Genomic DNA, 11,769 nt, shown 5'->3' on the forward strand with positions numbered 1-11,769 from the left:
CCGCCCTCGTCACCTCCACAGGTACTTCTGCTCCTCATCCTGCAGCCTGCACCCACAAACAAACCGCGCACCACCACCCCCAAAAGAAAAGCCCCAGGAAAGACACCCCCTCTCCAAAATGGCAGGAAAACGGAAGCAAATCGTGCAAATTAAAAAAAAAAAAAATAAATAAACGCGCGGAAAACAGGAGAAGGAAGAAAGAGAACGTGCTGGCTCACCTGCGCAGCGCGGCACGGCGGGCGCCGCGGGGGAACGTGGAGCGGCTGTTTGCAGAGGGGGGCGGGAGCGAAGAAGGAGGGGGGAAAAAAAAACAAACTTTGTTTCTTTCTCTCCGGGACTCAGCGAAAGCGTCACTTCCTAGTGCAGCAAGCGGGGAGGCTCCCGGGCCCGCGCTCCTCAACTCCTCCTCCTGCTGCCTGCCTCCTCCTCCCTCCACCGCGCAGCTCCCCGCGGGCCCTCAGCGCCTCATGCCGGCACGGGCCTGGGCCCCCTGCCCTTGTCCACAGATCTCCGCTTGACCTTCTGCGCTTGGCTGTCGCTGCTGTTGGCAACGAAGGAGAGGAAATCCCCAACGAGTGAGGGGCGGGCAGAGAGTTTGCAGCATTGATTTGAAAGCCAAGCCCTGCAAAATATTGTCCAATACCCGGCGGAAAGCGCCGCTGTGATGCCCCGAGTTCAGAGCCAGCGTCTTCAGCGAGATAAGGCTTCGTGTCCTTTCTCTCTAAAGAAAAGCAAGCAAAGAGCTTTTGGTTTTTAAGGAAACCCTTGTACCAAAGAAAAACATGCTTTTCTGTTTCCCCCTTTTGGTCCCTTTTCTCACTTTTTCAGAAGAAAAAGTGGAGAAAAAGAAAAAAAAAGGAGGGAGAAAGGACGTTAGTCCAATGCAAATCTCAGGTCATGCCTATATTCTTGGCTGTTTTACCAGCACCTGAAATTTACTTTCACAATAGCTCATACTTCTGAGGTTTCTAAAAATGTCCAGCTCCTCTTCTGGAATATGGCTTCCTCTGCTGCCTTGGCCAAGAATGAAAAACACAGTGTGCTGACAAATGCAGGCACGCTACTCTACCCTACTAAGGCAGGAAATAAAGAAGCTGCTTTGTCATTGCTCCCTCTGTAGACTGCTCTGCTACTTGAGTTTGTTAACAATCAGCGAAACTTTTAGATTATAAAATAACCTTTAGACAGTATTCACAGATTAGACTCACAATCAGTGAAATCAGCGAGCAACATGAAAATGCCAAACATTTTTCTTCAATGTGCATGTTGCCACATGTTTACCTCCATCCAGGCTCAGATCATTCAGTGCACACAGCACAGCAGCATTGCTAGATTTTGGGTTTTCTTCCAGACCAGCAGGGCAGTTTCCCTTCTAGCATGTATTGCCTTATAGAGTGAAATATAGAAGTAACTTCTGCACTGCTCACTGTAGTTCGTGTTTCTTTCACAACAGCTCCTTGCAGAACTTTTTACCAGGAAAGCTAAAAGATGTGTAGAAACAGGAGCCCAGAGAAGTGACTTGCCTATGACTACAGATGCATAACCAGGTTACTCTGATGAGTCCCAGGTCAGCAGTCTAATTACCACACCCAGTCTTTTCCTGTCATGGTGCAGAGGATAACAGTGAGACACATGGTGCTGAAGAGCAAAATAGTAGCCACAGGTACTACTGGTAAAGGTTTTTTTTTCTTTCACAACCAGAGGTATCATTTGATGCAAGACCTTCTCAATAGGACCTTCAAGGAAAACTCTGCTATAGCACCATTAATACATTTACTCTTCCAAACTCATGATAGACAGGAACAATAGGTCAATAACTATTTAAATCAATACAGAAAGAATATTCCCAGTTGTTCACAAATTACCTAATATGTAAAGCAAACATAAATTATTGAACATCTAATAACTAGCTGTAGTCAAAGGCATACAACTCATTCATTTAATTTACCCTAATAAAGATTGAAAAGAGAGATTCAACAAACTGGAGTTATTTCCTCTCTGTTATGTTAGGCAATTGGTGCCTCCCATGAAGTACATCAGATATTGATGAGATTGAAATTACTTATGTCAGCTTTCACTGGGGGGAGAACAAACCCAACCAAAAATAAACCCAAACCCCACCAATCTTCTATGATTTTAAATAATGTTCTAACAGCAAAGTGTATCTCTTTGTTCCAGACAGAACAAATGCATGTTGTACTTCACCTGTTTGGAGGCTGGGAGCAAAATGACGAGCAGCATCTTGTATTTCACAATACTTAATCACGTAAAAGCAGCAGACAAAGGCAGAAACGTCACCATCCGGCTACAGAAGCTAAATTGCGCCGAGCAGGGAGTGTGCTTTCTGCCCTGCTCTAGGAGATATTTTAACTTGTTGGGTTTGATAATTCCCTCCTAAATAACATATCAGGTAGATAGGAATCCTGCTGAGCCAAAGACAACATAGCAACCACAAGGACAAAGCTGAAACACACTGTAAGATGCAAAATCTATAGGAAAGGATGACTGTATTTCCTAAACATACCACATGGGATGAGAACAAAAACAAGCAAGCAGATAGGTACGCCAACTAGTTTATAGATATAAAATAGAAGAAACACTTCAAAGACACCATGATGTTTACAGAGCTGTTTGTTAAGTGTTTATCTTACTGAGCAATTAAAGTTTTATGAAGTGTTTTGTAAGGATTTTACAGTTATACACTCTTCAATTGTTTCTCCATGCCTCACATTACATGCTCCTTACATCTTTGCCAGAGCCAGCCATCATAATTTTCTTCTTTTCAGTAACAGCTTTTGCTATGCTTTTAAAAAGTTTTTCTTGCTCCTTTTCTCAGCATATACTGAGATTACATGATGGCTGCACGTCTATCAGCTTTACCCTGACAAAACTTGATACACACGCATTCCCTGTTACGTCACTATTTTATTACTACACTGAAGGAGATTGGAAGATCTCCTGGCTATCAGCATATAAAATCTTAGTTTTCTTTGGCTTGTACAGACACATCTTGTAGTGTACCAACATCGACTCATATCATTAATACCCTGGATTGCACTGAGTCAGAATTTGGATTAAAGACTATGCTTTGCATACTCAAGTTTGCAAAACCGAGCCACAGGCTCAGTAGGTGGCACTCTTTTTGCCGCATCAGAGTAGAGACAAGGCCCCATCCTCTTTGTAATTCTCAGGAGTTGAACGTGTGCTCCAGTGTGATGCGTGATACTGTGGAGTCATTCGTTCTCCCTGAAATTAGGTATAAAATGAAGGTATTAACCACTATGGCTAATAAAAAAGTATTTACACCCTTTGTAATAGGAATTTCAGAGTCTAAGCCTAATGCTTCCACCTCATAATGACACTGACATTTCCTCTAAAATTTCAATAGGATGTGATTTTTATTTAAAATTATTAATGTCAGCGTAAACCAGTAATTAATAGCTGCAATGTTTATCCCATAAATATATTCAATGCTCAGAGGCAGGGCTGCCTCTAGACAAGCCAGAGAATAGACTGACAGGAACCACGTGAAGTTCAACACAGACTAATGCAAAGCCCTGCACTTTGCCCAGACTGACCTGCCATTGCACAGACTGGGACTGGCAGGACACTCAGTGACACTGAATAAGATCTGGGGGTCCTGGTGGACAGTGGGAGAAACACCAGGCAGCAGTGAAGGCTCACACCATCCTGACCTGTATAAAGAAAATCTGAGCTAGGTCAAGGGAAATTACTATTTCTCTTTACTCATCATTTGGTAGCCTGTGTCTGGAATACTGTGTGCAGTTTTGGGCAACCCAATATAAAAAAGATGTTAATAAACTGGATCCAATAGAAAGTCAAGATGGTCAGGGGCTGGAACAGATGTCCTCAGCAAGGAGGCTGATGGAAACAGTGGTCATTTCAACCAGCTAGTGAGGATAGTGAAGCAATGAGCAACAGCGTCTGATTTCAGTGTTGACCCTGGTTTGAGCAGGAGACTGAACTAGTGACCTCCCAGAATCTCCTCCAACTTGACTAATACTATAATTCAAGAAGCAAATCCTTTTAACTCACATAAGAGGAGACCTAATTAAATTACAGTCAAATCGTTTGAAAATGTCTTGTAGGAAATACGACTGATTGTATCTGTTTCAGATTTGTTGGGCTTTATTTTTGAGGTTGTGAATTTAGAAGACCATCAGCCTAATTACAAATAAAGCCATTCCCTCATAGTCACCATTTCCCACCACTATTACAGGAGAAAATGTTCATAAAAATGGTTTTCATACAAGACCAATTACTTTATACTACAGAGAAATTTTAGTTTTTCCAATACCAATGTCTGTCTCCCATCTTTGTCAGAATTAATCACTCAGGTTGGAAATATTATGCTAGGGCACAACTTCTCTTGGGAAATTTGACACAGACAGATAGAATGTTTGGAAAGAAGGGGTTTGGCCTATTTAAAAGAGTTTTCAAAAAGAAAAAACCTTTGTGCCTATATTTTACTCTTCATATCTGAGTTTAAAATTAAAACACTTAATTCAAGCTAGATTTTAGCAAGATTCAGCTTCTTTGATCACCCTGGGGAGAAAATACATGTATTTATAGAGCATGCGTGTGTAGAGCATGCATATGTAGACACACACAGTGTATCATGACCTGCTCCCTGAGAACCAGGAGGAAACCTTGTTACATGAGGGAAAGGGAGGGACGCTGTGGTTTAAAGAAACCACATGTGAAACAAAGTTATTCACATTGCTCAAACACTACTGAAAGAAGCTCAGATGCCATGGTGGAAAGCCAGCACGGGAATCTATGAAGTACCAAATTAGATGGCATGCTGAAAACCAGGACTGTTGATCCTTTCTTCCTAATTTTGCTAGCTTGTGTAGCTTTAAAAAGACTTTGTAGAATTTTTGCATTTACTATCACTTATCCCAGTATGCCACATTATTTGTTTGTTTGTTTTACAAACAACAGTCTGTGGTAACATTGTTCACTAAAATAGATAAAAATACAGTATTGGAAGAAGCTAAGTGGTGAGCTGAAGGCTATGTGGAGGTTGGATAGCTGAGCTTTGGTTAGCTCCAAATGCTCAAGTCCACATGCAAACTCTTCTGTCACACTATACTGTTCCTGTATTTTAGGAGCTCAATATGCAGATCGTACTAAACTCCAACATGCTCCATCACCAGAGTGTCACCAATCTACACGTACAATAATAGGACACCAAATGCTTCTTGCTGTTCAATTGACTGAATAGTGACACAAGTCCTTCTGAAAATTAGGTTCAAGTTACCTTAAGCTAGGATAATACTTAAAAAAACCTAACAACAACAAAAAAGATTTTTTTTTTTAAAAAAAGCTGCCTGTAAACTGCCTCTGCTCTTTTCTTAAATATTTATTGATTATAGTTCTTACATACTGTGTGAGAGGAACAATTAGAAAATTAACTGATGAATATATGTATATTAGAACTCTAAAAATGTAAAGCACCATAAATTCTTTAGCTCTATTTAACTATTTATCATCATAATTTAGATAACATAAACAATAATGCTACTACCTTGGGAAAAGTCCACAGTCAAGTAGCTCTCAACAAGATCAAGAATACTTCAGATCAGTGGAAATACTCCTGAAAAACATGGTAGGCAAGAAATATCAAGAACTGTTAGGCTTATGTCAATTTTTAATCCTAATACAAATTTTTAATGCTATAATCACTTCATGGGATGCAGTTGGGCTGAAGTTAAGGGGGTAGAAAAGTTCACAGTTTGGAGCCAAGATCAAGTGCTGAGAACAGGAATGACTGCCGTGCAGTTGCAACGTAGCTCAGGCACAGCCACATGCAAGAGCCTCAGCTTAAAGCAGCTCCCAAGAAAATGTGGCAGAAACCCACCACGGGGCTTGTTTTGGCAGGTAACTTCCACTAAAGCTTCTTCTGTCTGTCCTTCCCCAAGATAACCAGCTGTGCTTTCTTTAAGCTGGCTTCAAGCCCAGGCAAAGAAACCCCCTAGAGGCACTCAGAGTCCTAACAACAACAAATGAACAAGAAAAGACATAGTGACAGCATGTACTACAAAGTAATATTCACAGCTTGGTTGAATTTAGTGTAATAACAGAAATAAAGACTGAAATTTGAAAGAATAAGATGTGATATTTTTTCTCTCTTTGTATAACACTGATGTTATTTACTAGGAATTAGTATTACAGACAATAATCTAGGCTGTTTCTTTAATACTCTGAGTAGACCAATTTCTTATTGAAGCATGCAGAAGTTAATTAATTCAATCATTAGGCTATTTAATAATATAAAAATAAGACCTGCCCCACTGACATCAAGTAACTGGTAATAACTAATTGTTTATAAATATTTGCAGGATTCTGGAATATTTGCAGGATTCTGGAATATTTGTGTTATGTATTATTTATATGTGCAATATATATATATGTATGTATGTATGTGTATATATAGAAGAACATCCTTAAAGTCATCTCTTACAGAGAACATCAACTAGGAAATTCTTGTGAGCTTCAGTAGCTCATATATTACAAGCAGCAATCTCAAAGCCCATTTCAAATCATTTGACACTTGCAGTCATTCAAGGAACTTTCAGCCCAAACAGGTTTTAGTGACAATGACTCAGAACCATTGCAATTAAATTGAAGCATATGCTGCATAAATCTAGGGGCATCAGGGGAATCAGAAAACGAGCATTTGCTAACACCAGGTTCCGTTGGTAGCCCATGGTGCTCTCTCCTGAGGATTCATCCCTATTCCATCACATAAATAAATTACAGAACAGCAAGGGAACATAAACCACAGTGGGAGACACCAACATGTATAAATAAGACTTATGTGACAGGCAGGTACCAAATACAGAAGATAATCTGCAACCACATAATTACGCACCTTGATGACCTTGTCTGTCCCTCTACTCCTTAATCCTTCTTTTCTGTCATTCTGTGCTTGCCTCTGCTGGCAGTTTGCATTGGCGCAAGCCAGGCTGCAGCTTCTTCTGTCCATCACCATTACACTGTAGCATTTTTGGTGAATTGCTGTGCAGTTTCTATTCTTCTCAGATTCACAAGCAAGTTGCACCATTCTGATTTCCATACCTGGAATCCAGTAGTATTTTGGCAATCCTCCATGATTCCTTCCAATACCAAGCTGTGACCTATCCCAACCAGTTGGTCTGTTTGTGATCTCTGAATATTCCTTATTTTTTGCATAAAGTACATTGCATATTCCATTATAAGGAAAATTGATTCAGTTACTCTCTATATGTTTATTAGTAAAAATCTCATTATGGAGTTTGTTCTTCTTTCCTCTCCTTATCCTTTTTTAATACAAAATTTACAGGGTTTTTTTTCTTGTCAATGGGAACCTTAAAAGGCTTGTACTTGTAGTACAATCGACAACATTTTTTTCCCCATTTCTACATAGTGCATAAAACACAATTTCATAGCAGTAGCCCTATCTAGAATGTGGTATTCCAAGGCAGGAATGCTTCCCAAATACAGATGTAATTGTGTATATGGTCCACTGGCCATTTGAGCGTTATTTATGTTTTCTGTTAGCCAACAGAAACACGGATCTTCATGGCTGTCACAGGACTGTCAGCCTGAAGGAAATGCAGCAATTCCAAAAGGAAGCAATGAAGTATTTATCAATGCATCTCAGACATTTGCAAGTACTCTCAAAACCCTCCCTCCTGCACACTAAGGAGGATCTTTCCTCCCTTGCAAATGCATGCTCCTCCCTCATCTCCCCCCAGCCCTGCTCCTGCAGAGATTTCTCCAGCTCCTTGAAGCCACAGTGGACTGAGAAAGCAAAGGATATTATCGGGAGGAGGATAATAACCAAGATCTACAGGAATGCACATGAGCCATGAAGGCAACCATGGAGAAAGTATCCAGATACCAAGCTCGAGTATTCTGTCTCTGCTGGATTTACCATAGGGTCTGTTTATATGTACTTGTTAGTTTCTGTATCTTTCCTCATATGTATGAGAGAGGCATCCTCCAATATCACTACTGCCTCAAGCAATAAAAAAAGCAATCACTGTCTTTTTCACAGCAGAATCTGTACCCCACAAGGAGTGTTCTGAATATGTTGTCTTTGTTGTGCTCCTAACAGAAGAAATTCACCGTGCTCAAGGCAGGGAATAACAAATCCACTGTGCACTAATCACCTTAGAATCATGACATTGGGCTTCACATATCAATGTACATCACAGAAAAGATGGAGAAAACATCTAGAGTTTCTCAAGAATGGGAAGTGGTTCAGGAAATTTGCATCCAAAAACTGCAGGAGGAAAAAAACTGCCCAGCTAAGAAAAAACCAAAACAACCTTTCCCAAAAAAACACAAAAAACACTAAACACAGAGACAACCCCCAAACCTCCTCTTATCTTGAAACTATGAATATTAAGAAAAATTATCAAATTTTAGGATCTTCATTCTTAACATCTGTACCACTAAGAAAACAAATGTTACTGCTGTTCATTTCAGGCATATACAACAGTAGGATGTTTGGGGTGTTTTTCCTTTTGGGGAAAGATTTGTGGAAGCTCTTGAAAAGATGTATATTGGCTGAGGAGCAGAAGACATCAGAAGTTCAAAGCAACACAGAAGACAACAAAGAGAACTTCATAACAACAAAACACTCTCATAGTTCATAATGAAATCTGATTTTCTATTTGCAGAGTGGAGCATTGTTGTGCAGGAAGCACACACAGAAATTGACACAGACATAAAAAATTAGGTAATGGAGTTAAACAGGAACATATTTTTCAGCCTCCAAGTTGTAGTGCTTGAAACAGTGAGAAAAGACTATTTGTAGAAATAATTTCACAAGTTCACTTGGACAAGCTTGCCTATCACAAGCTCCTTGATTTGTAGACCTGAAATCTCCAACTAGTCATGTACTGCTATAATTAAAATACTCAACCGTTTTGTCAGAACTAAGATATAGCCTATTTATTCCTGCCAATTAGCATTCATGATTATATTTAAAATTAATGTGACATGCAGTGCTTGCAAAGGCAGTATCCATTAAGTGATCTAGAGGTTGTACTGTTAGTACTATCTTGCATGGTACACCACAGAAGGCTACACAAAAAACAGAAAGGCATCTAAACAAGCTCTCATTTCCTCAGTGGATGTAGAAATAATATCCCCAATGCCTTGAGGAACTGTCATTCAGGAATGGCAGAAAGCTTTTTTACTGCCTACCAGCTATTTTGAGTAAGACACAGAGTCCATTTATAATCTGAAGCCTGTTTTGGTGAGCTGCCTCAGCCCTTCCAGTTACCAGTTGTTGATCACTGTCTAAAAGACAACCCTCACAGTTGTTCTGCAGCTGTTTAGCAGATTGAGAAGAGTTGTTGTCTAAGTTTCACATGTTCAATAAAATCCTTTATTACCCATAATAAGAAGGATAAGTACAGTCTTCTAGAATACAGTAGCTGGCGCTATTAATTCTGTCCAGGCCAGTTGTGCTTACTGATCCCTCTTCTTTTCCTGAGAGGAAACAGCTGAATGTCTCTGCAAATGCTCATTCCTAGGCCGGCAGAATACAACAGCTGATTTACTGATATCATAGTCATTAATAATTGACTGATAACAACCAAGTGCTGTAAATTTCCAGAATGTTCACATACTGAATGGATGAGAAGCTTTCTACTAATATCCAGCAGCCCTGAAACAAGCCCTACACAAAGATCCAAAAATATGCCTTTGGTTATCTTGAGACTTTGCAAATCTACATAGTTCTCTTTGACAAACCACTACTTGCTTTTCAGAAATAGCACTGCAGAAACATGATGCTAGTGCGAGAGAAGTTCCTTCAGAAGCAGTTTCCTCTTCATTCATTTTCCTCCTTGTTTACACCTACCATTTATTCTCCTTTCATCAGCTTTCATCTTTATCTACATCCCAAATGTGTTTTTCCACACTTAGGTTGAAACCCACAACATGGATTTCTCAATTCTATTTGATCAAGGATTAGCATACCAAGGAGTCTTACAAGGAAGCTACCCTACATATACTGTGTATGACTTCCCAAAGCCCTATACACATCCCTCATATGAACAATTTTTTTCCAATTTGAAAAGACTAATTTATTTTTGTGCTTGTATAAGCAATTAGCATTAGTTCTTCTAGCAATAGGGTGCATTAATTAAAAATACAGAGCAGGTTTCCAATTAATTTGAATTTCAGTTATGAAAAAGAATGCAAACACCATGAAGTGATCTGTTAATATTAGGATTTTACTGTGCAGCACAGACTGTCACCCACTGCTGCCTCTTGGTCTGATGCAGCAATCAGTATCATTTTCAACAAATGGTGCTCATATGTTTTCTGTCCTTAATTCAGACAGAAACACTTGACCATTTGCTATCAGCAACTTGAAACTAAAGAAACTTAGCATAGTTCAAGTTTGATTTTACAAGGATCATTTTGTGTTCTGAATAAGTCATCTGAGCTTTTGTGATCACATTTCTTCCTTTGCCACATTTTTCAGGATGGTCTAGTATGTTGGAATCTCACATAACACGGCTTAGTTTGTAACAAACTCAGTTTTTTCTGAGTGATAAATTTAGTTTTCTTTTCACTAAATATTGCAAATTTCCATGCACATAGGTTGTGAAACAAATAAAAATAAGGGATAACTTGCATTTAATAGCTTTTTTTAAAATTTGGCAGTACATTTTAAACTGGAAAAGCCAGCAGTAAGAAGAAAAAATTTCAAGGTTATCAGTATTCTTCACTTAAAAACACTTTGATCTTTCCTGTTTTGAATTTTGCACTACAAATCATATACAACAACTACAGGGCATAACAACAACATTTTAATTTTAACTTTTCAGTGGTGATGTTTTATATACTACGTTGGGAAAATTCAAGGTCTTTTTGTTGTGAAACAGACATCTTAGAGTATGACAGAAAAAAACATACTTATATTAAAATTCACTGGTTGCAGATTTCAGAAAGAGTACTAGTAGAACCTTTTTTTTTTATGTGTAACTGGGAGATATCATTAAATGGAAATGGCACACAAGGCAATAAAGAAAGAAACCTCCTACACAGACGTAGGATGCTTATCCAGCAGCGTGGTTCTAAAACAGAAGTTCTTAATTTCCCCAAGCCTGCTGCAGTAAAAAATGAAAGATGTGATTCTGACGTGATACTGCACAGCAACAAGATCATTTTCATCTACATAATACTCAGGTCATTTATAAAAATTAAATAAGTAGTTACACCAAAATAGATTTCAGAAACTGTCACTAACAAAATAAAGACAACAGGAAGATCATTCTCTGCAGCAAGCATTTCAGTGTTTTGTTTCTTCCCTTAAGGATGAAGAAAAGGCACAGACAGATAAGGAACCAAAATAATGAATAAAAGTTTATGATGATCAAATAGTAATAATCAGTGTCAGATTGTAAACTGATAACACATTGTACTCACTTTTTATGGTATTAGAAAGTTTTCTAAAATACCAAATGGTTAAAGATCAGGCCCAACATTCATGGGAAACACTTTTGAGCCTGTGTTTTCTTTACAGAATTCACATCTTAAGGTGCATTATTATCATATGATACTTTTCTTTATTTGCAAAATAAAGAAATGAATGTGATTCTTCAAGATGTGTCTTACAGATAGTCTTCAGTGTAAACCTGTATCAAAATCAGCAGTTTTGACTAGCAAAGTGTGTTTATAGAGCAAAGCTTCCTTATTATCACAAAAATTTTTAATGACAGAGCAAATCCAAATCCT

The 11,769-nt window shown here is 38.8% G+C and overlaps 1 protein-coding gene across 1 annotated transcript in view; it reads right to left on the bottom strand.

Moving 5' to 3' along the window:
• Positions 1–3,597, bottom strand: part of MIDEAS (mitotic deacetylase associated SANT domain protein) — a 55,156-nt gene extending 51,559 nt beyond the window's left edge. The window contains exons 1-2 of the mRNA XM_041459840.1: positions 3,579–3,597; positions 219–721 (exon numbers count right to left, since the gene is read on the bottom strand). The gene's annotated coding sequence lies outside the window, so the exon portion shown is untranslated. The remainder of the gene's footprint in view (positions 1–218; positions 722–3,578) is intronic.
• Between the last annotated feature and the right edge of the window lie 8,172 nt (positions 3,598–11,769).

This window comes from Pyrgilauda ruficollis, unplaced genomic scaffold, assembly GCF_017590135.1.
Source record: "Pyrgilauda ruficollis isolate IOZ18807 unplaced genomic scaffold, ASM1759013v1 scaffold14, whole genome shotgun sequence".
Classification (NCBI taxonomy): Eukaryota; Metazoa; Chordata; class Aves; order Passeriformes; family Passeridae; genus Pyrgilauda; species Pyrgilauda ruficollis.